The sequence below is a fragment of the Dermacentor silvarum genome, chromosome 7, assembly GCF_013339745.2.
Source record: "Dermacentor silvarum isolate Dsil-2018 chromosome 7, BIME_Dsil_1.4, whole genome shotgun sequence".
NCBI classification, from domain to species: Eukaryota; Metazoa; Arthropoda; class Arachnida; order Ixodida; family Ixodidae; genus Dermacentor; species Dermacentor silvarum.
The window spans coordinates 105761904-105788757 of record NC_051160.1 but is presented as its reverse complement, the minus strand read 5'-3'; the positions used below and the strand labels follow the sequence as shown (position 1 = coordinate 105788757).

The 26854-nt window shown below is 45.0% G+C and overlaps 2 long non-coding RNA genes across 2 annotated transcripts in view; one reads left to right on the top strand and one right to left on the bottom strand.

The window, feature by feature from the left end:
- Positions 1 to 24894, top strand: part of LOC119458346 (uncharacterized) — a 71403-nt gene extending 46509 nt beyond the window's left edge. The window contains exons 5-8 of the long non-coding RNA XR_007467986.1: positions 2840 to 2986; positions 11526 to 11593; positions 19354 to 19449; positions 24645 to 24894. This is a non-coding gene — a long non-coding RNA (uncharacterized LOC119458346). The remainder of the gene's footprint in view (positions 1 to 2839; positions 2987 to 11525; positions 11594 to 19353; positions 19450 to 24644) is intronic.
- LOC125946915 (uncharacterized) lies at positions 5146 to 6643 on the bottom strand. Its single transcript, XR_007467987.1, has 2 exons — positions 6273 to 6643; positions 5146 to 5698 (listed from the first exon to the last, which is right to left on the bottom strand). It is a non-coding gene; the product is annotated as an uncharacterized LOC125946915 (long non-coding RNA).
- Positions 24895 to 26854: the final 1960 nt, after the last annotated feature.

Here is a 26854-nt window from a genome sequence, read left to right as displayed (position 1 = left end):
AAAGTTGGCTTCACTGCACTGCTTGAAGTTTGGTTTTTCGGCGCCAATAAAGTGAACGAAATGTGAACGTCCCAAATATAACTTCTGTGGCCTGTGAAACGTCCCCGGCCGACACGACCGTAAAGCCCTTGTATTTTCCCTATACAGGGTGTTTCAGCGAACACTTTCAAGAGCTTTTAAAGGTTGCCTTTGGCAGATAGCACACTTCTAGTTTACGAGCTGGTGTACTCGAAGAGGCGGACATTTGTTGTAGAAAAAATTGAAATGCGACTTATTAACAAAATTTTACTAATTACGTTTTCCACTAATTACATTATCGCGCATATTGCCATTTACGATTTCTAGGTGAGGAGTTCGCAAGGCGGCTCCGCTGGAACGAATTTTCAGGATGGCACCAGTTTCGAGATATTAATTCGCGAACTTTGAGGATAGAGGCATCGGCGTTACAGTTACATTTTTAACAAAACGTCGTTATAAGCATTGAACTACAAAAAAAAAATATTGCTGGTTCTCTTGCTCCTGTTGTCACAAATTTTGCATAGTACCACTTTGTGACGTTGCAGCAACTGAACAGGGCCGGTATTTTGTAGCGATGCCTTATGCCTTATTCTATACCAGTCTTATCATCCGCCGCTCACGGCCGGCTGATCCCTTTGATAACGTGAGCGGACCGTCGCTCTGACCACTGACCAAGCGCGAAAAGCGCGAAAAGGCATTAGAATCGCAAAGGCATCGCTACAAAATACCGGCCTAGAACGCGTTACCAACAAAACTCTCCGATCGCGCCCTTGTTAAATGCACTGGCAGCAGCCGGATATCATGCTCACGTTCACCGTTGAAAGCTTGGCTGACGCACTCGGAGATGCCGGCCGGGCCCTTATTGGACGCCCTAACGGCGTTCGCAGAACAAAGGCTATGGAAAGACGAATGATGAGGCGCCTCTGCCTGCTGTGAACAAAAGCTCGGAGGTGAGATGGGGACGTTTCTCTGACGGCCACTTTCGACGATATCACTTTCAGCATGAGCTGAATGGCTGGTTGAGGACGACGTCATGCGAAGGCGATACCACCGCTGAAACTGATCGTCCGAGAATACGTCTCACGGTCGCTCATCACGCGCCGCCGAAGTCATGTTTCCCGTTCGATCGCCGAATGTCTTAAGCCATTGCTGCTTTCTCTCAAGCGCTGCCTTAGAGCTGCAGCATGCTTCAGCTACCTCGCTCATTATGAATGGCTGATGTTTTCTTTCCTGCGTAGGTATAGGTGGTGGCACGATGTTTCGGTGCATAGATCAGATCGCTTGATTTGAGAGCGATCGCCATGACGCCATTTATGTAAGAGAGGACGAATGAAAGGAATACCCGTGCCACCATGATGCAATGAATACTCCCACCATGATGTAATCGCGAGAACGTAGACAAGGCGTGAACATGACGCGTGTGTGGATCGCATTTCAAGAACCGTCATGACGTCATCGTCCACATGTGCACTGACTTGCACAAAGCGTTAACATTACGTGTACTCGCTCTCGGTTCAAAACTTCTATGACGTCATCTCGTTAACGCCTGCACAGGACGTACACAAGACTTGCAGAAGGTCGATACTTTCACCTGATCGCGTTTCAAAACCTCTTGCGACTTGACGCACGACCATGATGTCATTGTCAAGAACATTGTGCGCGTGCGCAGTCATTTTTCAGATACATCGACATCCAAGCACCGTGATATAGACATATATTGCGTCCGAGCTTAGTGCATGTGCAAGTGTGCCGAGGTTTACTGTGGACAACGCGGTGGCATGGAGGCAGGCAGCAGGGTTACATAAAACAATTATTCGTTAGTTTGAGAATTATCTGAGATGGGTTTTTATCTATTTTTTATTTTTGGTAATTAGGGTTGCTGATTTCCCAAGTAGTTCCGGTATTTTCCCATACAGCCTCGTGCCGCAGCAGTGCATTGCCTTCATTTTTTATAGGTTTCCGGAGGAGCACTGCTACCTTCACTTCATTCAGTCTTCTTGTTCGGAGGGACGCCATACACTACGTGCTCGGCTGGCTCACTTGACTTATCATAATCATAAACCTAACGAACATCGATGCAATTAGGACCTTTTTCTGAAAAACGCATTATTTACGTCTGTAGAGCAATCAGTTTCTCTTCGGCATATAACTGCTGCATGTGCACTTCTAGCACCACAGAACCAAAAATAAGCAACGCTTTCTTCATTGACGTTGCCGAGCACTACTTTTCACGTTGTTGAATATAATGTGCTCCTTATTGTCTAGATGATTAACTTTGCCTGCTCCTTTCGCCTGTATGCTGTGCGTATGTTTTTTCTCCTTTCACTTCTCCTGTCGTAGCATGTGACGGTTGTCTCAAGGCGACACTCTCTATAGAGTTACGCGTATCAATAAACTTTTCTTCTGCCTGTTTGCGCACTCAGCAATATACTAAGCTACCTGCATGGCTTTCTTGTGACACATTTGCGTGTTATAAATGTTTTGGAGACTATAGATAGAGTAAATGGTGGGAATCACATCGCGCTTATTGTTCGGGAGGCTACTTTCGGAGGCTTCTGGTCAATAACGCGCAGCGTCAGTATTCTTCGGTTTTTTACCAACTAATACAAAAAATGCAAAATAAATTGTCGTTTTGCTAAACTCTCCATCTCGCAGTAAGCTGTCATATTATCTCAATTGCTGTCCTATCCTAACTCAGTAGAAGCCTCACGTTTTAAGCTACATGCTCTTCTGCGCATCTGCTCGGTCGTATTCGCCATACACGAGCACAAAAAAGCTATCGCACGCAGAAAATAATAATGAACATCGATTTTGTATGCAGCTGCTGACGAGCGACGAAGACCTAATCATGGTGGGCGTTTCGGGAGACATGTACCGATGGGCTCCGGTCAGCTGCTTTAAATCTCAATTTATTTCCTATAATAATCAAGAACTCCGGCGCACCATACAATACGAATCAGATCGTTACGTGAGTACCGTCCCATTTCTTTTGTGAACTACTTTCCGAAGCAGTTCAGTTCTACAATATTTATAATGCTGTTCAGACAGGTTGAGCGAAAGCCGTGCCTTCAAACAATTAAGTCGCGTCTACAGCCCTATAGGAGATTTTAATGACTGTCTGGTGTTTTCTCATATTTAAGCTAATTTTCAATAGGTTAGGCAGTTTTCGATGGTGTGCATGTACTCGCCCAGTGCAGAATAAGGCTGTAAGTGCCGTCTATGTTTAAGATATACGGGTTACCTCGCCTGCTAAGGCCATGCTGACTAGGGGCCCTATAACGTAAAATGATTCCAAACTGTTTTGATTCCAAACTCCTGACGTCAAATTTACGTAACCACCGACGCAAGCATCGGGCGGTGACCCGCAGCGTTGTCTGAACAACCCAATCAAACACTCTCCTCGTTGATAGGAGAGTGTTTATTAACCAATAACATTGTCTACACTCAGCGGTTTTTCTTATCTAATCGGGTGACAAGAGGCGAGGAGCACGCTCTAGTGGAGAGGGTTTCGATGGGGCCGAGCCAGCACAGTGAGAATAGATAACCACATGAAGAGGGTGGTGCCGGCTTCTCCGATTGGTGCGCTTCGCCTTACTTAGCTTGCGGTGGCTGGTCGAAAATCGCAGCGGCGTGCAATGGAAGGATAAGAATGCCGCTAAAGTAAACCCTCAGCAAGGAAGAGTTGGCAGAGCGATTTCGTATGCATGCTCAAAGGGCTCGATAACGTTTTACTGTCACGCAGAAAAGTTTATCTTGCGCAAATAAATACATGCTCACCGGCAGGTGCGAGTAGCGAGGGCCTGAGCGATCAGCGGGCAGCCATCTTCTATTCCTTTCGGAACGGGGCAGTCTGTGGCTATTCAGATAAATTTTCAGTTTTGTTCGGCATATTAATGCATTTTTTCGCGTACACGTCAGTTTGACGTGGTCAATTTTCGCGATTTTGTGAGGTCGCGTGACAGACAGGCGAAGTGGGCGTAGCCAGAAAACATCGGACCAATAGCAGAGGGCTAATGGTGAAAAGGCGTCGAATGAGGAATGATTATTTTTCTTTTGTGTGGTTTAATAATGCATAATCAGTGTGTACACGTTATATCAAATGGGGAGCTATCGCGGTTTTCGTGACGTCGCGTGACAGAGAGGTGAAGTTGGGAGTGGCCCGAAAATGTTTTGACCAATTGTGGAGGCTGATTGCAGCAATTGGAATCAAAACAGTTTGGAATCATTTGCCATTATAGCGCCCTAGTCTTTTTGAAGGGGTTCCTGTGGGATTACAAAAGTTCCAACGCCCTGAGCAATAAAAATATTTTCTACTCACCATCCAGAGATCTGGGGTGTCAGGAACGCCATGGAAACCGTAACCCGAGCGACATGTATGTTGTAGTCGCAGAGTCGTCCGAACACTTTTAAGAAACGGTACCCAATTTGCGCCACGTCTGGAACACTAACACATTTCATCGGTAAACACTACGGAATAAGTTACTTGAACAAGGCTGCAGTTAACAGGAAAGTGAAGGCTTGAAGTTCTGAACAGTGGTCTAACAAGGAATGTCGCTGGAGCCAACGTTTTCACCAAGGATATTCGATGTTCAGCGCAGTATTTTAGAACAACACTTGAAACACAAAAGGACAGGCACAAGCGCTACGCCTCCAAATAAAGTAGTCCAACTAAACTAAATCAAGTGTTTTGGGGGAGCCACAACTAAGGTGTAACTAAAGTAACAAAGGGCTTTTTTAGCATGGCAAGATGACTGCCGAAACAAAGACAGCGCCCTGATGAAAACGGTTTTCCTTGTCGAAATGTTGGCACCTGTCCAATCCAGCAGTGGACCAGAGTTCACAGTTCGACTATATATACGTATAGTTGATCACTCAGAGAAATTACTGTTGCAAAACATGTTACTTCTGAAGTAAAATTCTAAGAGGAAGCTTTAGCTCGGGGACAACTTTGGTTTCCCTATTCAAATATGTAAAACGCAGAAATTATATTACGAGGCAACCACTTCACCGATATGAACGAAATTGGTTGCATTTCAGAAATAAATTTAAGTTATTAGTGGCTATAACAACGTAGAATTCTCAATAAGGGTTCGGAGTATTTTTTTAATTCCGAAGATGCTAAATCTAAAAAAAATGAAAGACGATGTTTATCAACCCATTATTCATTTGGGGGTACCGTAGTTCTGTAAAGTGCACATGTTCTGCATATAAACAGACAAATCCTGGTACAAGAATTGGAATATAGTCGTTTGAATAACTTGGTATGTAACTCGAATGAGTTCGGACATGGGTACTAAGTGAAGGAAACACTAAATGATGATGGTAGAAGTCATGGTCATGAGCATTACTCAACAAAAATCACCATGACTCACCCAGAAAAGATTACCACTCAAAAACCACTGCAATGGGTTCAGACGTGGGCACTAAGTGAAGGAAACGCTAAAGGATGATAGGAGAAGTCATTCGTAAGCATGACTCAGCGAAAAATGATTAACACTCAAAAACCACTGAAATGGTTCCGGACCTAAATGATAGGTCATGTCATCAATGTCATGACATGCGTGTCATGTAGATCATGAAACAGCCGCCTACGTCCTGGTGCTCTCATTGTCGTTTCGTTAACTTGGTAAGCTCTCCGCATACTGCTTCGTATAACATCGATTCCCAGAGGGCGCGTAATCTGCCAGCGTTTTATTGAGATAGCAATTATATGGACACTCCAAAGCAGGTTTCTGCCGTCGCCGTCGCCGTGAGGTTCCGTATGACGTCAATGGAGATGAAATCGTCGCCGCGCACCGCCGAACGCTGTATGTGCGAGTGCAAGGGCGCGAGGGACGCGCGCTTTCACGAGGAGTGAACGCACGGCGGAGAACAAGCACGCGTTCTGCGCCGTGCTCCCTTAAGGGCTGCAGAAGTAGGCGTCTCTGTCTCTTTCCTCCTTTACAATCACCATATATGTAGAGCAAACGCGCCCTCTTCCGACGCGCGAAAGGCCGAGGGGGGGGGGGGGGGAGGCAACGTTTAGCTGCGGCACCAAGTGCCTATTTATATCAGAGGCTCCGGCAACAGTCACCAACGCCGCACGCATTTTGTGCGAACGCGGGCAAAACGCCGACGGCGTCGACAACAGTTCTGCGTGTTGCCGGTGCTGCTGCATGTCCAAGTTTATACAGCTGATTAAGCTACTATCATTACTCCGTATAGCTCTCTACAAATTTGCTATCGCAATTGATGCTTCGCCTTTAAGGTGAAACTGCGACAACTTTTTTTCAGCATTCATTACAGGAATAGCATGATCCAAATGTCGCTATATACCTCATGCAATAAGTGGCGTCCTCTGATAATTTGTGAGAGAAAAATGTTCGTTTATTTTGTGCACGAGCATGTTATTGTACGTGTTGCCATTGGTCACACAGGGCCATTGGGCTCGCATACCTACGCCCAGCCCCGTGGGTATGAAGAGCACGCGTTTTCCGACGACGGGATAATGGTTGTGCGCAGGATAGGCAACACTGTTGTAACAAATGTAAGCCCCGTACACAGTGTGGAGGCCATTTAATCTGCAGACAGGTATTCCCATGCCCAGAAGAGGATCAAAGTGACTCGTCCAGATGCTGTTGGCAAGTATAACTGCTTTATGGGAGGCGCAGACCAGATGGATGCACATATAGCGGCCTACCGGAATGCAATTCGTGGCAAGAAATGGATAAGGCCAATATTCATTTGGCTTTGGGATGTCACCATAATCAACGGTTGGGCCCTTATTCACCGCACAGGGTCCAACATCACTCAACTTGAATTCCGGAGCCAAACAGCCTAAAGCTACCGCGGAAGATGGCACAACACGCCGAAAGGACGTGATCTCAAAGAAGGTCAAAGCCTGTTGACGTTGCTTGTTGTGGTGCAGGATATGCAAAGTAGCCCACTTTGTTGAAGCCGTACCTAACGGCAAAAGGCGCAGGTGCGCTGGTGCGCTCGAGACAATTGGAATAGCACGGTGATCACACCATGCACTAAATGTGACATCGGCATGCGGCAACCATACCAAACTAATTAAGTGCCCCACAAGCCCCTCATTATGTTTGTTGCGATGTATCAAGGCCTTAAATAAAATTTGGCACGTTGGCCTAGGGACCCAGCGTGACCATATGGTCACGGGCCATATTTTTTAAACTAAGAGCACGTTCATAATGATAGCTTTTATGTGACTTAGTTAGACGCAGATACAATATAAAATGACATTTGTTGTGACAAGACACGAAAAATAAAAAACCGGTCCCGAATGGGTTAAACTGTAGCGGATGGATCAAAGAGAAATCAAGGGTTTTATGCAATAAATTTAGAGATAGCACCTTAATTTTCGCTTTGTGACCTTTGCGATGCGTCCTGTGTAGACTATGCGCTCGAAGACAAAAGGAAGGCGTTCGCGATTTACCTGTGGCACATTATTGCCAAGCAGCGCGTCGTCGAAGTAGGTGTGGCAAACATCTAGACCAGGCAGAACTTTGTTGGTGAAGCGCTGAAAGCCTTGCAATGAGTTTCGGAGGCTGAACGGAATTCGTACATGTTCATAAAGCCGGAACGGGGGACGACCACTGTCTTCTGAACAAGTGCGCGTGCGATCGGAGTCTGCTGGTCTGCGAGGACATGGTTAACCTTCGGGAATATCGTCGCTCCGTGGTAGTCTGTGTTGTTTTCACTGGAAACGCCTGCGGACTAAGAGAGGAGAAGAAGAAGCGTCGGCGAGCACGAGAGGAGAAAACGGGGACTCTCGCCGATTAGCAGGGTCTTCACGGCCTGAATTAGTCCTATTAAAGCCCTTCTCAATTATATCGACGGAATGGAGTTATTCTGCGGCTGCTGTACGCCATAATTCCACAGCCTGCAATCCATTTAAATATGTGTGCGATGGTACAGGCGTGAGGAATGGTAACACGATCGAGACCTCCGTAATAGGCAATCGCAAGGAGTACATTTTATTTCTCTACGCAGTGAAGAGGACCAATAACTGTTCGAGGATCATATGATGCCGAGGCCAAGGTTGTGTTGTAACTTATTTAGTTGTTCGTTGAATGTTTTGTACACGCCGGTGAGATGGTCGTGGCCTTATTATAATGCAGAATTTCATTATTTATTACATTGTCATTGCACGTTGACAGAATCATATTGGAAAACTGGATAAGAAGATCTGCCAATTAAGCTTCACCATGTGAAGGCAGCAGATTTTAATTCATGGGCGGCAAGACATAACCCAAGCCTCGTGTACGAAAACCACACGCAAAGTATCAAGGCATTAGTGATGAACGTGCACGAAGACGATTTAATAGCAAAGGAAACCTGCACCGACCGTGCGCGCTGAACGTTGGCGACAGTAAAAAGTGAATCGAGAGAGGCACGCAAAGCCTAGCTTTAGAGTCGGCGACTTCTCACTGTCAGTCGCCATATTGATGTCTTTACAGCTTTGAGCACGAAGTCGGCGGGCGTCTGTCGTCGGTACGACGCTTACTTCTGAATCTGTGTCCAGCAAAAAGCGGACTCCAGTGACAAATGCAGAAACAACGGAGATTTCTCAGCACGTAGGTTGGGCAGAGGCACCCACCGTCGTCAGTTATAGGCCTTTCCCTGTTTGCGCGCGAGCCCGGGGGAATGCACTTACGTGGCGGTGTCATGGAAACGGCGATGGTACCGCCAGAGCGTGGCGGCAAGAGAAAATGGGACGGTCGCACAAACTTCTTCTTTGCGAATGAACTTATAGAGATTTCATAAATTCAGCAAGGCGGGAGGCGTCTTCGCCTAGCTCTGCCGCTGGATCCCCGAATCTGTGAGCTCCATAAGTTTGTGCGGCAAGTCTCCAAGCTTACAGAGGTCTCTGTCATAGGCTTCAGCTAGTATCAAGCATGCTTTTGAACTTCTTCAGGAAGAGCTGACGGAGGAGATATATATTGGTGGTATTTGCTTTATCAGGAAGTAGGAATTGCATGGAGCCAAGTAAAGGCGCCGTTGTGCGGACACAGAGCTCTCCCGCTGCGAGCAATTCCTGAAGACGCTTCTGATCGGAAAGTGAATACATTTACTCTTGGCTTCTTTTACGTTGGTAGCCTGAAGTATTTGGCCGAGGCAGAACGTTTGGTTTTCAATGATTATTTTACGCATGTAAGGAAAGAACACACAAAAATAATCTCGCGCAAGGGCTACCTCGGATGAGATTTGTAGACTCGTTCAGAGCACTGAAATGGGTAACTAAAATAAAAACAAAAATGACAATATATTCGTGTGTTTTCCCCAGTAAACAAACACAAACTTGATATTTCCATTCTATTCTATTCCTAGTCTACTTAATTAAATGTAAAGTCTGTAAAATATTTGGTATTGCAGAGATAGCGACTTCAATTTATGCACCTGGATGAGTGCAGCCGTACGTGTATTTTCGAGTGTTCGTTCGCTCTCGTTTAAAGCGCAATGCACAAAGTAATTTGCCTGTGTTAGGGATGGCGACATGCTAAGGCGTTGTTTGCTGACCACACATGACATAAACATCAATATGTGTCTGCCTTAAGCATGCCTTCTTTACTTGAGTCAGGTACGGTATGTCGCAGAATCGTCATAACACGGTACAAAGGGTTTTAATTTGGAGAGAATGTAGAAATACCGCATCTGTTCCGAGAATCTCCGCTGTGCAGGAAGACGTGTTCTGGCCGGTAGGAACGAGCGGCCAGGGTCGACCGTACAGGAATAGGAAAAGGAATTCCATGTATGGGTGTCAGCCGCACTGAAGCTATGCCGTCTATATTACTGGAAGAACACGTGTCGTCGTCCAACGCCCCACGCTAACACTAACAATATATATATTGGTTTCCAAGGACACTTGACCTTCTTCACCACCTTGCGTTTCGTCAGACATCACAATATTCAGTGACAGTACTGATTCATTAGATCGCCGAATAGTGGATGTTCGGCTAAGTGAATGTGTATATTTGTGGCATTTACAGTAGTGTGAAATAAGTCGACCAGCTGCGAAGAGCAACACTAACAATTTATTTTGCTTTGTTTTTCAGGGTCGGCTGTACGTATACGCTTGGATAACTACAAACTTTCTGTATTTTTTCTTCTCGAAAATAACATGAATAATGAGAAAGGTAAAACGCTCACTTTTTTCACCTGGTTGGTGTCCGAAGGTCCTCAGTATAATTGGAGTCGCACGAATCCAGATCAATGATTCTACAGAGTGGGCATTTGTCAATATGAAGGAAAGAAGCATTGTTTTATGTCTTGCATAAATAATGCTAGTTCTTATTCACGAAGAAAGTTACAAAAGGATTACACATGCCGAATAGATTGTAACCAGTATGCGTTAGACTTGCTGTTATTTTAGGTATTCATTAGTGGTCAGTGCTATTCGCATGGTTATTACACTGCGTTGACCTAAGGTTGACTTGCTACTGAACAGTTGCTTTCGCGTCACCTCATGGTATTTTCAGTCTGCCTCACAGAAAAACGTGTTATTCTGAAACGATACCACGATGGATCTAATAACGATACTGCGGTAATACACGGTAACAAAATAGCCTGTTGTCTGGCCTAATCTAGCGATAACGCATGTGAATTAGCAACGGGCAAAAACGCTAGCTTTATCTACACGTTCTATTTTCACTAGCACTTGCGCTGTTTATATTTTTCTTTGCTATACTCTACACGGAGTATTTGCTAAAACTTGGCACTGATTGCGCATATCTATCGTCACATCGCATGTAAGGTGTTTTTTAGCTGCACCAAATTTTCGAAAATTGCATGTTTCGAATAGAACACTTCTGACCCTTAGCTAAATTACTCGATGAGGCGACTATTTCTACGAGAAATTAAATGCCTGTTTGTTGAATTATTATATTTGCACTAAATAATTTGTAAACAATTGTTTACGCCACAAATTTAAATCTACGAATCAGAACTCTTGTATTTGCAAGGCACATGGACTTGGAACGAATTTTGAGGATGGCACCGGTTTCGAGATGTATGCACCGTCAAACTTGCTTTAATAATGCTATGGTGTTGCATTTACTTATTTTAGAGAACGCTGTTTTATGTATCGAAGCACAAAGGAAACTTGAACGCCAATGCATTTCGTCGGAGACTTTGAATATAGTATCTCGAAATTGGTTCTCGAAGTTGGTATCTCGAAGTTGGAGAATTCGTTCCAAGTGGATACGAGTGCGGAACTCGTTGGCTACAATTCCCAATTTTAAATATGTACCGTTAAGTAAATATTTCTAGTCTATTTGTGTAAGTTATTGAAGTATTCAAATAAGTATTCGGGCCTCCTCATTAAGCAATTTAGCTCACGGGCTTGAATTTTTCAACCTGTGCCAAAAAGAAATAATAATTTCGTGCAGTTAAAAAACACCTTGTATGCACAACCTAAGGCACAGGGTTGTGTACCTTGTCGACAATTCTTCTAACGGTGGGGATGCGAGAGTCTTCACAAAGTCATACGTTTGCTCCCTATGTTTTAGGCAAAGTAATGTTACGTTGGAGGTAGAGATGCACAAGGGCGGAAAAGCAGCTGATATAAAGATCAATCGTAAGTACGAAAGCATTTCACTCTGCTCTTGAACAGGAAAAAAAAAAACGACAGTAGATCTCATGAATTCCTGAAGCCGTATTGAATTTTTGTGTGATGATACTAAATCATAAATTAATATTTCGAAATATTCAAACTGAGTAGCAGGAACTGCAATAATTACAAGGGAAAAGACTAAGAGCAAAACAAAGACAATCTTTAGAAATAAAGGCGACGATGTCTCACACTGGCACAGAAATTTCCTAAGGAGCAGCAGCGTCGGAATGGCTGGTGTGTCTTTATTTAGCTTTGTTCAATTTTTGTAGGTTTTTGTTTGCGCTGTGACGTATAACGGCATAGCGTGTACTGCAGTCGGGCACTCCCACAACACGCTTAATATAACGCGTGTTGCGGAGCGCCTTTGCCACGCATGACACACTTGACCCGGAGACCCGACGTTAAGCAGGAGATTGCTTTTCTCTTTGTTAACTGATAGTTTTTACGGGATTATTAGCTTTAGCAAGTTATCGCTAGGAGCAAGTCGCACCTCGTGCAACCGAAATTTCTTGAATATTTCCCTCGATATTATGTCTAAGTGCCTTGTAAAATCCGACTTCGCGCACGACCTGAAGAATGTTGGTGTTGCACATTCTCGAATGAACGTAAGGAGCAGCCATCACTGTGTAATATATAGTGAATGCTACTCACCTCTCACGTTTAGTTTCGACGACCGACAACTGTGCTTGCCGCTATCGTTGCGATATGAGTGTGACCTTTGTTTCCCTTCACAATTCCGCCTGATAAGAGCTCGATGGAAAAACAAAAGAAAATAATTCTGCGGCTTTACGTGCGGAAACCCTGGTATAATTATGAGGGACGCCGCGTAGTGGAGGACTTCAGATTAAATTTGACTACTGCGGTTTCTCTAACGTCAACCCAATGTACGGTACGAGGAAATTTTTGCATTTCGCCTGCAATCAAAATGCGGCCACCGCGGACGGGACTCGACCCCGCACCGTCGGACTCAGCAGTTCAACTTCAAAAGCCACTACACCACCATGGCGGGTAGAGCTAAATTACTAACTCACACTGCCGGCGGTGTTTCTTTCTTCGCCGTCCCTACAACGCGTAATTGTGTACGTAGTAGATGTTGACGTGTGTCATGTACAAAAGACTTATGTGCGCGTGTCTGGTGCGGCGGACGATCAGTGACCATCAAAGAAGAAAAAGAATGGCGGGATTCGGCGCGTGCTCGCCTGACACGGCACCTCGGCCAACAGCGAATCACGAAGACACACGATTGCTGGAAGAGGGAGCAGAAGAAGAAGAGAAGGAAGGCAGCGTTCGAAAAGAAGGCCGGTGTGCGGAGTGGTCGAGGCAAGGTTGTCGGGCTCTGGGTCCGAACCTCAAGACCTCAGGAGCACCCGTCGGAGAAGTGAGGCTGTCTGACGGTGGGTCCGAGTCTCAAAGACTTCAGGAGCGCCGGGCGGAGGAGCGAAGCTGTCGGGCTGCGGGCCCGAGTTTCATAACTTCAGCGACGATCCGGCCTCTGTTCTACCTCCAGCCTTTGGTGTCCGTGGGTCCTGCAGTGACATGGTGCTGAAGGCAAGCCCTATCTACTTTCCTCCTGTGACTTCTTGGCCGAGCTGCAGACGATCGTCAAGACGCAAGTAGTGTCTTATCGTCCTATACTCACGCGACCGACGCACTGCATCTGACGCCGTCGCAACGCCGCCCCGTACAGCGCTGCACCGACGCTACCAAGTAATGGTGACCGGTCACGAACTTTAATTATGTTATATATAATTCTTTATTGTGAGAGAACATTTAAAAGTGCATGAACTTTAATATTAGTCTTAGTACCTTGGTTAATTAGTTTGTGTGTTACAGTTTGTGAGTTTGTGTTAATTATATGTTCATGTCTTGTTAACAATCGGCTTCGTTGTTTCTTTTCCCCACTGCGAATTAGTCTCAGTGGTGGCCACAATAATTCGAACCGTGCAAATACAAATACATTCCCGGGTAAACAACCCCTCGTTGACTTAGGAAGACTAAATCATCACAAATTGGCGTCCACGCGACAGGACGAAGCCGGTTGTTCACAGTTGCTTTAGCGACAAGTGAATATGAGTTTGGCAGAATTTATTACGTTGGGTGAGCGCTTGGGGCTGCAGGGCGCGGAGCTGAGAAATTGGGCGGACGAGCAAGTCACCAAAGCTCGGGAGGAAGATGCGAAGGCGCGTGAGGAACGGGCAGCGGAAAGAGAGGCGACCAAACAGCGCCTTGAGCTAGAAGAAAAGAATTTGCAGTTGCGTCTGAGGCTCGCTGAGGTGGGAGAAAGCAGTGGGAGTGGGAATGGTGCAAGTCACACGAACCAAGCGGAAGTCTTGGCCTCCATCAACCCACATAATCTGATCCCCATGTTCAATGATTCTCGAGATGACCTCGACGCATATTTAAAGCGCTTTGAACATGTAGCCACGGGACAGGGCTGGCCAAAAGAAAAGTGGGCCACCGCTCTCAGCTTGTGCCTCGGTGGGGAAGCACTGAAAGTGTTTGGTCGTTTATCGCCCGAAGACTCCCTGGATTACAACAAAGCAAAACTAGCATTGTTAAAACGATTTCGGTTTACTGCTGAGGGATACCGAGAGAGATTCCGGCAAAGTAAACCACAGGATGGAGAAACCGGCAAGCAGTATGCTACTCGGCTTTTCAGCTACTTCGGCCGTTGGGTGGAGATGGCAAACCAGGGGAAGACGTTCAATGCGGTTCGAGACTTGATAGTCGCAGAACAATTCTTGAATAACTGCCATTGTCGCTTGGCGCTTTTTCTTCGTGAGAGAAACTGCAAGACCGTGGATGAGGCCTCGGAAGCGGCCGATCACTATTTGGAGGCACAGAGGCAGCATAATTTGCTGGTGTTCAAGGAGAGGCAAGAACAAAATCCTGGCAAAGAAACGAATGAGAAACCAGGTGTGAAGTCTCAAGTCCGTTGCTTCATATGTGATAAGATAGGACACAAGACATCAGATTGCCGTGTGAAGACAAAACAGCCATATTGTGAATATTGCCGCAGATATGGACACGATGTGCAATCATGCAGACGAAATGAACCAGGTGCCAAAGGCTCATCAGCATGCTGCATACTACCTCCCGACCAGCAAAAAGATGCACGGGAATGCTTTGAACGTAGTACCAAGCAGCAAGATGAGACATTTTCTAATGCTTTGGGAGTCTGGTCTAGCAAGTCTTTTGACATGCCGGTGTTGAAAGGAGAGCTTTTTGGACAGACCGTTTGGGTTCTGCGAGATACAGGAAGCAATAGTATAGTCGTACGACGAGATCTTGTACCGGACGCAGCAATGATAGGCACTGAGTCTATCATACTACTGGCTGATGGTAGCTCTATTAACGTTCCGGAAGCGGAAGTCAACATTTCATCACCGTACTTCTCCGGTGTTACGGTCGCAAAGTGCATGGAGAGACCATTGTATGATGTGATCATTGGTAACGTTCCTGGAGCACGCCAACCCATGGAGCCAGATCCCAATTGGAAAGCATCCTCGTTTACTTCTGTAGCAAGTAAATCACGCGAGATGAGCACTACGAAAGAAGACAGTGGTTCTCTGCAGGTTATAGTGGGTGCCAAGATCTCGAAACCATGGTCCCCGGTGAGCGTTGGAGCCTTACAATTGTCAAGAGAAATGTTTCGGACAAAGCAGCAGGAAGACACAACACTTCAAGTTTGTAGAAGCAAAATCGGGAAAAATATTCCGGGAAAAGGTACAACCGCCCATTCGTTCTACCTGGATGAAGGCGTGTTGTACAGATGCTATCAAATATGCCCAGGAAAAATAATCGATCAAGCAGTGGTACCGAAATGCCTACGCCTCGAAGTCCTTAATATGGCACATGACAACTCCTTGTCTGGGCATCAAGGCATACGGAAAACCACGGAACGGGTCCTTGGATCATTTTATTGGCCCGGCGTCCAAGAGGACGTTAAAAGATTTGTGAGATCGTGCGATGTATGTCAAAGAACCTTCCCAAAAGGTAGAGTGGGCAAGGCTCCACTGGGACGAATGCCGCTTATAGATACCCCATTCGAACGGGTAGCGGTAGATATCATCGGTCCCTTGACTCCAACATCGAGTAAGGGCAACCGATATATACTCACTCTTGTGGACTTTGCAACTCGCTTCCCGGACGCCATCCCTTTACCTTCTATTGACTCAGCAACTGTAGTCGAAGGGTTGGTTGAGATGTTCTCAAGGATCGGTTTCCCACACGAGATCCTTTGTGACCAGGCATCTTGTTTTACATCAGAGTTGATGAAAGAAATCAATGATTTACTCGCCATCAAGCATCTCAGTTCAACGCCTTATCATCCAATGTGTAATGGAATGGTGGAGCGCTTCAACGGAACCCTTAAGATGATGCTGCGGAAACTATGCCAAGAGAAACCAAAAGCCTGGGATCGATATCTTGCTCCTCTTCTTTTTGCGTACCGTGAGGTGCCACAAACCAGCCTCGGTTTTTCGCCATTTGAATTGATATACGGACGACAAGTACGAGGACCCTTGGCCATACTCAAGGATCTCTGGACAAGAGACAGGCTCAAGGAAGATGTTAAGACGACATATGCATATGTCCTCGACCTCAAAAACCGACTAGAAGAGACTTTGAAGTTAGCTCACCAGAACTTGTGCAAAGCTCAGAGGACTCAAAAGGGGTACTACGACCGAAACAGTTGTCGCCGACAGCTGAAGATAGGAGATCGCGCGCTAATACTCCTCCCAACCAGTGACAACAAACTCATGATGCAATGGAAGGGACCATTTGTAGTCACCGGAAAGAAAAACAACTTTGACTACTGGTTGGACGTGGGCCATACTACTAAATTATTCCACATCAACATGCTGAAGCGTTATGAAGAGCGCCAACCACTAGCCGCGTTCCAAACTGCCTCGTTTGTCGTGGTGGAAGAGCCAGAAACTGAAGCCCCCTTACCAAGTTTTAAAGCCGAAGCAGGCGGGGGTATCGAAAGCATTCGCACATCTGATGCCCTGGATGAAAGCCAAAGGTCTGAGCTGCAAGAACTGTTAGTAGCTTATAAAGACATATTTTCGGAAGTACCGGGCAAGACAACACTCCTCGAATGTTGCCTTGAGTTGACAACTTCAGAACCGATTAACACGCCGCAATATCCTTTGCCCTTTTCCATGAAGGAGATTGTTGAACGGGAAGTGAATGACATGTTACAGCTAGGAGTGATCGAACGCTCAAATTCTCCCTACAATTCACCTCTAGTTCTTGTTAAAAAGCCAGACAAAACGTACCGAGCGTGCATTGATTTCCGGCGCATTAACAGTGTGCTAGTCTCGGATGCAGAGCCAATACCAAGGACAGACTTGATGTTCGCGGAAGTGGGAAACAAGATCTATTTTTCAAAACTGGATCTCACAAAGGGTTATTGGCAAGTACCACTCGAAGAGAAGTCCAGAGCCAAGACCGCATTTTCCACACAATCCGGACACTACCAATTTCTGTTTATGCCCTTCGGCAATAAGACAGCTTCGGCAATTTTCACTCGCCTCATGCGCACTCTTCTAGCTGGCTTGAATAACGTAGTGCACTATATAGATGACGTGCTAGTAGCCACAGTTACTTGGGAGGAACATGTCTACACGCTCCGGCAGCTGTTCGAAAGAATTCGGAGCGCAGGGTTAACAGTCAAACCTCAAAAGTGTGAAATAGGAACCACTTCGATAATATTTTAGGCCACCGGTTAGGAGGCAATAAGATAGAACCTGTCGACAGCACGATAGAAAAGATATTAAATGCTCCAAAACCGGAAACCAAGAAACAAGTACGTTCTTTTCTTGGACTCACTGGTTATTACCGAGACTTCATTCCCCATTACGCTGAGAAGGCCCGACCTCTTGTTGAGTTAACGCGAAAGAGAGAAAGCAGCCGCGTGATTTGGACCCCTCAAAGAGAAAATGCATTTCAGGATCTGAAGAACGCGCTAAGCTCGAAACCCATTGTAAGGGCGCCTAACCTCCAGAAGGAATTCTTTCTCCGCACAGACGCCTCTGACACCGGCATAGGTGCAGTTTTAATGCAAGAACATGAGGGGGTTCTTCATCCCGTTTTCTATGCGAGCAGGCAGCTTATTCCACGTGAAACTCGATATTCCGCCATTGAAAGGGAATGCTTAGCATTAGTGTGGGCGATCGAGAAGTTCCACCTTTTTCTATACGGAACTACCTTCACAATCCAAACAGACCACCAACCTCTGTTGTATTTGTCGCGGGCTAAACGTCTCAACAGCAGAGTTCTTCGATGGAGCCTAGCTCTTCAAGAATATTCTTTCAAGGTCGAACACATAAGAGGCTCCGAAAACGTTGGAGCTGATTATTTGAGTAGGTCAGGATCATATATTGAATCCAGCACTTAAGAAGCTCGTGATTTTGTATGCTTTCTTATTTTTTTTTTGGTTGAAATCTGCATGTCGCTCAATCTGTTTAGTACAGGTACTGTATGAAGTCTCACGAGTCGACGCGCATCGCCACAGTTTTTTTTTATTTTATTTTCGCTTCATCAAAAAAAAAAACTTTTCGAAAAGGGGGACTTTTTGTCATGTACAAAAGACTTATGTGCGCGTGTCTGGTGCGGCGGACGATCAGTGACCATCAAAGAAGAAAAAGAATGGCGGGATTCGGCGCGTGCTCGCCTGACACGGCACCTCGGCCAACAGCGAATCACGAAGACACACGATTGCTGGAAGAGGGAGCAGAAGAAGAAGAGAAGGAAGGCAGCGTTCGAAAAGAAGGCTGGTGTGCGGAGTGGTCGAGGCAAGGTTGTCGGGCTCTGGGTCCGAACCTCAAGACCTCAGGAGCACCCGTCGGAGAAGTGAGGCTGTCTGACGGTGGGTCCGAGTCTCAAAGACTTCAGGAGCGCCGGGCGGAGGAGCGAAGCTGTCGGGCTGCGGGCCCGAGTTTCATAACTTCAGCGACGATCCGGCCTCTGTTCTACCTCCAGCCTTTGGTGTCCGTGGGTCCTGCAGTGACATGGTGCTGAAGGCAAGCCCTATCTACTTTCCTCCTGTGACTTCTTGGCCGAGCTGCAGACGATCGTCAAGACGCAAGTAGTGTCTTATCGTCCTATACTCACGCGACCGACGCACTGCATCTGACGCCGTCGCAACGCCGCCCCGTACAGCGCTGCACCGACGCTACCAAGTAATGGTGACCGGTCACGAACTTTAATTATTATATATAATTCTTTATTGTGAGAGAACATTTAAAAGTGCATGAACTTTAATATTAGTCTTAGTACCTTGGTTAATTAGTTTGTGTGTTACAGTTTGTGAGTTTGTGTTAATTATATGTTCATGTCTTGTTAACAATCGGCTTCGTTGTTTCTTTTCCCCACTGCGAATTAGTCTCAGTGGTGGCCACAATAATTCGAACCGTGCAAATACAAATACATTCCCGGGTAAACAACCCCTCGTTGACTTAGGAAGACTAAATCATCACAACGTGTTACGTTGAGTAACCAAGTTTAGGAGTAGTCCTTTGTTGAAGGCTAATCCCACTTTCTGGTTTATGTAGAACGCAGGCTTACGTCCCTTCGACTATTACTACATGATCCGCGAGAGTGCCAGAAGCCAAGTATTATCTTTGTGCAATACTGTCAGTGAAGCGCAGACGCTACTAACAGCTTCAAAGTAACTCTGTATCTTGCCTCCCCCCTCCCTCCCTCTGCTTCCTTCAAAGCGGGACAAAAACCACCTTTACACGTGAACCCAAAGTACGAAATTTTGTATGCTACTAAACACTGCCTTATTTTTGGTACCATGCCGCAGCCAAAACGTAAGTAAACAAGACATCGATGTGTTTCTATCAAGCTTTGCGCTCACTAATATATCGGTATTATTAAAGACCTGCATGTGCATACCACAAAATATAAAGATAATGAAACTTGAAATCAACAAGAATGACAGCCACCGCTTTGCTTTCACTGTAAAATTTTTATCATCCACTTTTTTGTAACTCATGGTTCTGCCACACAGTAGCCAAAAACAGGACAACAAAGCGCCGTAAAAGTAACATGTAGAATAAGATGTAGCGCGTATTAATTTTTTAGGAGCGTTACAAGAAAAATTCAAGCAAGCTGAAGAACACTGTTGCTATTTCTACCCGATACGTTATGTTACGAGGACTCTATGCTATGTAGGAACATATGGTTCTCAAATATTTTTTTGCATTTTAAGAATGCTCTGCGATCAAAGTTATTAGGCCCACTAGGTGTCATCAATAATGCGCCTTTCATGCAGTCCATATAGCAACACTTACACGAAGCCTTGTTAAAGAACAAATCGTGCGAATACACGAGCTTTATTTCTGATAAGTAAGGATGGGCAAATACTCGAACTTATGAATATGAATCAAATATTACGCACTAACTCTTCGTATTCGTATTAGAAAATGAACTATTCAGTACTTTCGAATATCCAAACTACAGGAATAATTTGCGATAACCACCTGTTAAATTCGGATTACAGTTGTCCGTCTGCTAAACAAAGTCTCGCAAACTATAAGATGCCAAACAAACACGAAAGCCTTCGATACAATGCTGATGCAAAAGCGGTAATACAAGCTGTCTTTCCGGCGTCTTCGGGGCAGCTTATACGAAAACCTATTTCCCTTTTTTTTGCTTGTTATCGTTAATTTAGTGCTTCTTGCATCCTCGCCATGCAGCCGTTTTATCTTTTACATTGCAACCAGTGATGTCTTTCGTGGAATGGACTCCTTTGCATGTGTCTACAACGAACTAATCCTTCAGCAGCTTCTTTTTTCTCAGGACATGTGACCTTTTTGTTAACAACCACACATTTAGCGTTTTCGGATCGCTAGTCTTACCACAGCCATTCATTATTGAAACGCTTCTTTGCAATAAAGCTCTAAAGATGTTCAGAGGCTCTATGTGCAGTTCTTTTAGAACCAATGAGTGGTGTTGTGTTTAAAACTGATGGTAATTATCTATTATAAGGGGCAGTGTTTTTTTCCGCTAATCAGTGCAACATTTGTACCTAATTATGCTTAAATAATTATTCCTGCTTTAACAAGTGCATGGGCGTTTGCCTATTCGATATTCACCTCGATATTCGATAAATACCTTTTGTATTCAATTAGTATTAGAAAGTTTTGATACTCGCCTACCTCTCCTGATTTAGTAATGATTGCTAGATCGGGCGGAAGGTATAAGTGAGCAAGAACTAGCTTTTCAGCCATTATGCAGTGTTTTAATAAACGTTTTAACAATAGCAATAATAAGGTTAAAGAAATACCATCGAATGTAAGGCTTCATATATAGCGGGTTTTGTATTAAAATGTACAGAAGTTTTAAAGGGCATCTGTGCCAGATAGCCGAAGTGTAGTCTCTTTATTGGATTTTTCAGAGACATCCGGGAGCGCGAGAAGTGCAAATGCCTGCGCAAATTATCACAAAATACTATTTACCTTCAAATTGATTACCTTACTGCAAATATTGAAATTTACGAATTTTAGCCGGTGAGTTCGCGAGGCGTATCCCCTTGGAACGAATTTTAAAGACACTAGTTGTGAGATATTCATTCTCAAAGTGTGCGACAAAATACAAGGGCGTCCTGCAACTTTTTTGTTTCAAGCATAAAATGGAGTTTAGGTAAAAAAGTACGAGAGACAACTGCACATTTTTGCCACAAATTTGATGGCGCATATATCGAAACCCGTGCTTTCCTCATAATTTGTGCCACGTGTATGCCTTGGCAGCTCACCGGCTTCAATGCGTGGATAGCAATACGTGAAGTAAAGTAATTAGTTAAAAAACCTTGATAGTTATTTTTGTTAGTTTGTCAATGTCCACCGGTTTCGGTAATCCAGCTCAAGGACGATAATAATAATAAATCGCCACAGGCGATTTTTGAAATTGTGTATTGAAAAAAAAAAACACACACACACACACCGTATATGCTGTTCTGGACAAACATGAAGATGGAAGCTACAACATCGAGCTGGCCCGGACTAGAAGAAAAAGAATTCGAAGAATGAATTTTCGGACCATGATAGTTACAGCTTGAGAAGATAATGGTGCAGTTTTGTCCCTTGTCACAGGCTTAAATTTGATGGTGGTGGCGGCATAAATTTACTGGTGGATGCACTCCTAACAACTAAATGATTTTGTGGATTACCAACATGACCACGCAATAGAATGGAACTACTGTGATGTTTCTCTGCCATGGAGAGCGTTCCTGATGCAGTTCAACGCCATGGCTGCTCAGTACCAGTGGGACATAACCCGCTGTGCTCGAGTGTTTATTCTAGGCGTACATAAAAAAGCCATTGATTTCCTCGAAAGCTTGTTGACAGACATGTTGTTGTCTTACGAGAAACTGACGGGGGCCATTATTCTCGTGTTGGATAATGACCACAAGAGCTGTACGCTGCTTCTATAAAGAACTGTCACCAAAGACAAGATACTTTGCAAGAATTGGTGTTTCTCGTACAGAGGACGATGCGCAATGATCGCACATATCGTATAACCCATGCAGAAAACTAGGATCAGTAGTATACGCGGTATTTTTGTACAAATGTCCAAGAGAATCCTAAATTGCAAGGCCAAATTTCATTCTTGCACTAAACAAAATTTCTTGACCAAGATCTCTCGACGAGACCAGCACATTGTGTTTTCCCGGTGAACTTTTTTTAATAAGGACTGTCGTTATTCATGGCTTTCTAGCTTTATTATTATGTTCGTCTCGTACTTTATATGGAAATTCAATCTCGTTGCATGCCTTTACTTTTTCGAAAAATAATCCTGCGCTTGTGTAGTTGAAACCCTGCTCAAATGCCTGTGCTTAATGTAGCTCCAATCCTACTGAATTTCTGCGCTTGTGAAGCTCAAACCTAGCGCTAACGCAGCTCCACTAACGTGGAACCTGGAACCTGGGGAAGTGCGAAGCAGTCACGCGCCGGTGTTTCCCTTATGCCTTTGTGACATTGTAGTCCCAGCGCTCTTTCTTTCTTCCTTTCTTTCTTTCTTGTCCCCGGCTCATTCCCGCATATCCCTGGCTCATACCCGCATATCCAATGCAGGTATGCGCCACACGTGATTTTATTATGGTTAATTGTGGCGTAACTGAGGAGCATGGGATGTTATTGATATCATGACTTATCATTCATGGTAGAGATACATTCGTACCCTTCCATGCCAACTTTCATATATACCTAGTGAACGAGACGCGAGTTTTCGGCAGATCTTGTTTTTGTGCGTGACCACGACGACATGACTTCAGCTTAGACGTTGAAAGCCCGGGCCCCCAAAATGCTTCGCACTTAAAAGCCCTGCCGTAGGCAGAAAGACGCGAATTCGCGACCAGGTTGTCTGGATATAGATTGGGTGCGACCCTCGAAATAATCAAACATAGGTCGCAGTACTTTGTCGACACGCAGACGTAGATAGAAATCTGCTACTCTAAAGCATTGAGGGAAGCGCAGTGATGCTGATTGTCTTTATCGGTTGGTTTGAAGGAGAAGTGCAGCAACGTATCAGCGTTTTCTTGTGTTCACGCTGACTTGTACACTATCGTTACAGGATAGGAGTGCTGGACCGCGCCAGTCGTCCTGAAGGGTCCCTCTCGTTTGCAAACCAGTGCTACGAATGGTGATCTTCTAATATTCAAAAGCGGCATCCAATCAAATTATACCGTAATTTCTAAAGTAACCATAGGACTACCAGAGAATTCATTTCAGAGGTAGTCTAATTGAACTCGGTAGCGACAAACTGCGAATTGCCTAAGCAATTACTCTCTGAACGCAATCTTGCCATTGCACATGCATGGAACAAAGAATGATGCGGCTGCCATCGGCATGAGCTTCCGTGTCGGCCTTCTTTTCGAAGTGGCCGATAACTGGCGCTAGGGCTAGTCATAATCTGGGAGCTTTCTAAAACCCACCTCTTGCCATGAGCACTGGTTGAATGCTTCATTATTTCTAATAATTTAAGCGAGAGATTCCGCAATCTTGGATAAATTGGCGATAAAGTGCCGTTAGTAGGCGCAGATGCCCTGTAAGCGCCGAATCTTTTTTTTGCCTCCGCAGAAGCAGACAACGTAGCTACGGTTGTAGCTTTCTCGGGATCGGTGCGGACGCCTTCCGCACTGACCACGTGTTGCGAGACTACACCAACTTCACCTCTTTGTAGCTGAAACGACACTTCCGAGGCATATTTCAGAAATTAGCAGATCGTGTGGCTGCGATGGCTTGGTGCAGTCACTTTATGTTTTATTCAAACATGGTCTAACCCAGAAGCACAATGTCGTGGCAGACGATGCAAGCCATCCTCGATGTCATCAAAAATGTCGCCGTGAAAGTTTGTTGTCCGTCACTAGTTCTGGAGCCCGAAATGAGTCCGCGTTGCTTCGACCGCAGCGCCGATTGCGACGTTCATAGCTGTCGCAGTATGTTCTTATTTTCTTTTTTTTTCTTTTTTTTTCTTAAACTATCAATTTCTAAGGTGAGTCTGTGTATTCACAAACTGGCATGGTGAACTGTAGTTACTATTGATTCAGGGGCAGCGTTACTGCTGCGTTGTGCAGTATGTCGCATAAGTAGAGCTTAACTTGCCCATCTACCAATATATTCGCTTCAGCAAACTGCAATCCACTTTCAATATACCACTTTATATTAGGCAAAAGAAAGCAAGAAATGTTCCCGGCCACAGTCTTGTCGTCTTATATTTCTTCTAGTAGTCGAGCCAGAGCGTATGTGGTAGTTACATATGGCAGCTTGGTAATAGCACATCAGCTATGATCTCAACAAAGGGGACCTAAGGAATTATTACAATCACGTTTGGTTATGTACATGCTGTATGTCGGTGTACAGGTTCACTGTAGGCCGGGCACCCGTGTAGCAACACATTTGGATTAGTATGGGAATTAAATAATGTTGTTTGCTTTGAATGTTTACTACGAGATTGTACTAAAACTGACGTCTCGTTGTGATCTTGTATTACCTCTTTTTTCCAGTTAGAACATACTGCACCTACTGGGTCAAGAAGAGCGCTGTGAAGAATCGGAACTGGGCTTGTGACTTCATCTTAAACCATTACTGCCGAAGCCCGGAAATTGTGATTAAGGATACAGAAGTCTGTTGGCCTGAAGGAAATGCATAAAGATAGAAATGAATTGTACCAACACAATCGACGATGATTTCCAATGTGAGCGAAAAGCCGGAAGCTTCTAGAGAGGTAATCGCTTGATTAAAGAATGGTACTCTGATTGGTGTTTATTTGTCACGCTTCTTGTCTAAATGACGCTTCTTGCTTCATTGCGTAATTCCGTGGTTAATAGACCCGTTAAACAGCACATATGCAGCAGTCATTACCTTTTAAGCTGATTCGCAATATGTGGACTAATCTGAGGGAGACTGCTTGTGAAGATAACGAGGCGCTATTTACTGCAACCCTTTAGGGAGCACGGCTAAGTGCCCGTTGAGGTTTGAGACCGCCGGCGTGGAAGGCAACTGCCATCCTTCTTGCCCTACCGCGGAAGCTTCGGCAGCCGCAGTGGTGAGGGCGGCATGAGTAAAGGAGGGCTCTACCACAACGTCTAAACGACGCCCTAAACCTGTCCTGCGAGAGCGCGCGCGCCTCAAAGTTGGCATCCGGTGACGAACCATGACGAACTTGGTTACGCAAAACCACGCAACTGTTCCACTGGTCCATTTGTATTGGTAGTAAGACATCGGTGAAAATGTTTCAGCTCGGGTTGCATATTGGAAGAAACCGACCGCCAAACAAGAAAATAGAGGCAGCGAAAGCAATCCGCTTTAAATAGTGCAAATCAACTCGTGAGTTACAGTCCTGCTAGGCTTTCAAGCAAAACTTTATTTTCGTAATGTTCATCACCCAGCCATTGCAAAGGACGACAAGCAAACCTTGTTGGGACAGTCTATACAAATTCATGATATATTTCCTGTCACGTATGGAACATATTCATAAAACTATTATAACGCGTGACATCATAAGGCTAAATATCATTAAATGTCTTTAGGGAGTGCAAGAATTGTACCATGAGCACTTTGTTGCTTACAATGGCACATTGGGTTGAGCATGCACGAAAAACACGAAATACTCCATGAAATATCCCAAACTCTTAATGAGAGAAGCTGCAGTCCGTTTCTAACGAATTCAAGTAAACAATTCTTCCAGTGTAGAAGCGTTGGTAGCATACCAATGCTTCTACACTGTTTATGTTTGTGACAGTTATAACATGAGTAACACGATTGCCATGTTTGGATTTCGGGTCTCAGGATTGTGCCCTAGTCTTACTGGGAAGTGCTAGCAATCGAGAGAATGCAGTGTTTTTGTATTCCAATGCGTTTTACGGCTTCACGCACTCTACAATGCTGAGTGTTCGCCTTTCAGTACCTGAGAAATCTCTTTGATCAAAATAAATGAGTGATTCATGTTTTTGCCTAAGACAGACAGCAGTATTACACACTCTATTTCGACAGCTGCTGCAACACACATGGAATACACTGTAGTTTTATTAGGATGCGGTTGCTTCGACATGACACGTGAACTGTTCACAAGAACCTTGTTTAAGCGCTTTTTCTATATTGTATGACTTTTTCATTCGAACTCTTTAGTGCACTTTTCCACCAGACGATGTAGTACAAGGTTATGCACCGTAATACTCTAGTAGGGCCACATTCATTAATTAGCCTCTTTCCCAGCGTGGCCACCCAACATTACCAGCAACAAAAAAGAAAACCTTTTCTTCTCAGGCATTCTTAGAGCGGGACGTGCGGTATTTTTGAGCAATGTTGTGAAAAGCTGTAAAGCCGCACGGGTATCTTGCATCAATGATGACATGGCGGACTACTGTATCCGGGAGTGGGCTGCTGAATTGAGCCTGAACATTGGCAAAAGTTACTGTGTTGAGGAAAAAAAATAACAATGGGTTCGTGGCATGCGTGCGTGAATATACAGATAACTTGTGGAAACCATAGCGCTCGCTTCTAAGGCCAGCGCTATTGTTTTAGATCTCTATGTTTCAAGGTAGCGTTGTGAGGTACAGAAAAACGGAGCGTGCCGGGAAAGAAAAACAAGCGCTTGAGGAGAGTTCTGAGAAAGGGCGATGGAGGGCCGTCGAGAGTTGAGGGAAAGGGCAACAGCGGCGCAGTAAGATCATGGAGGGAAGGCAACAGCGGCGCTGGGGAGGAGGAGGGAAAT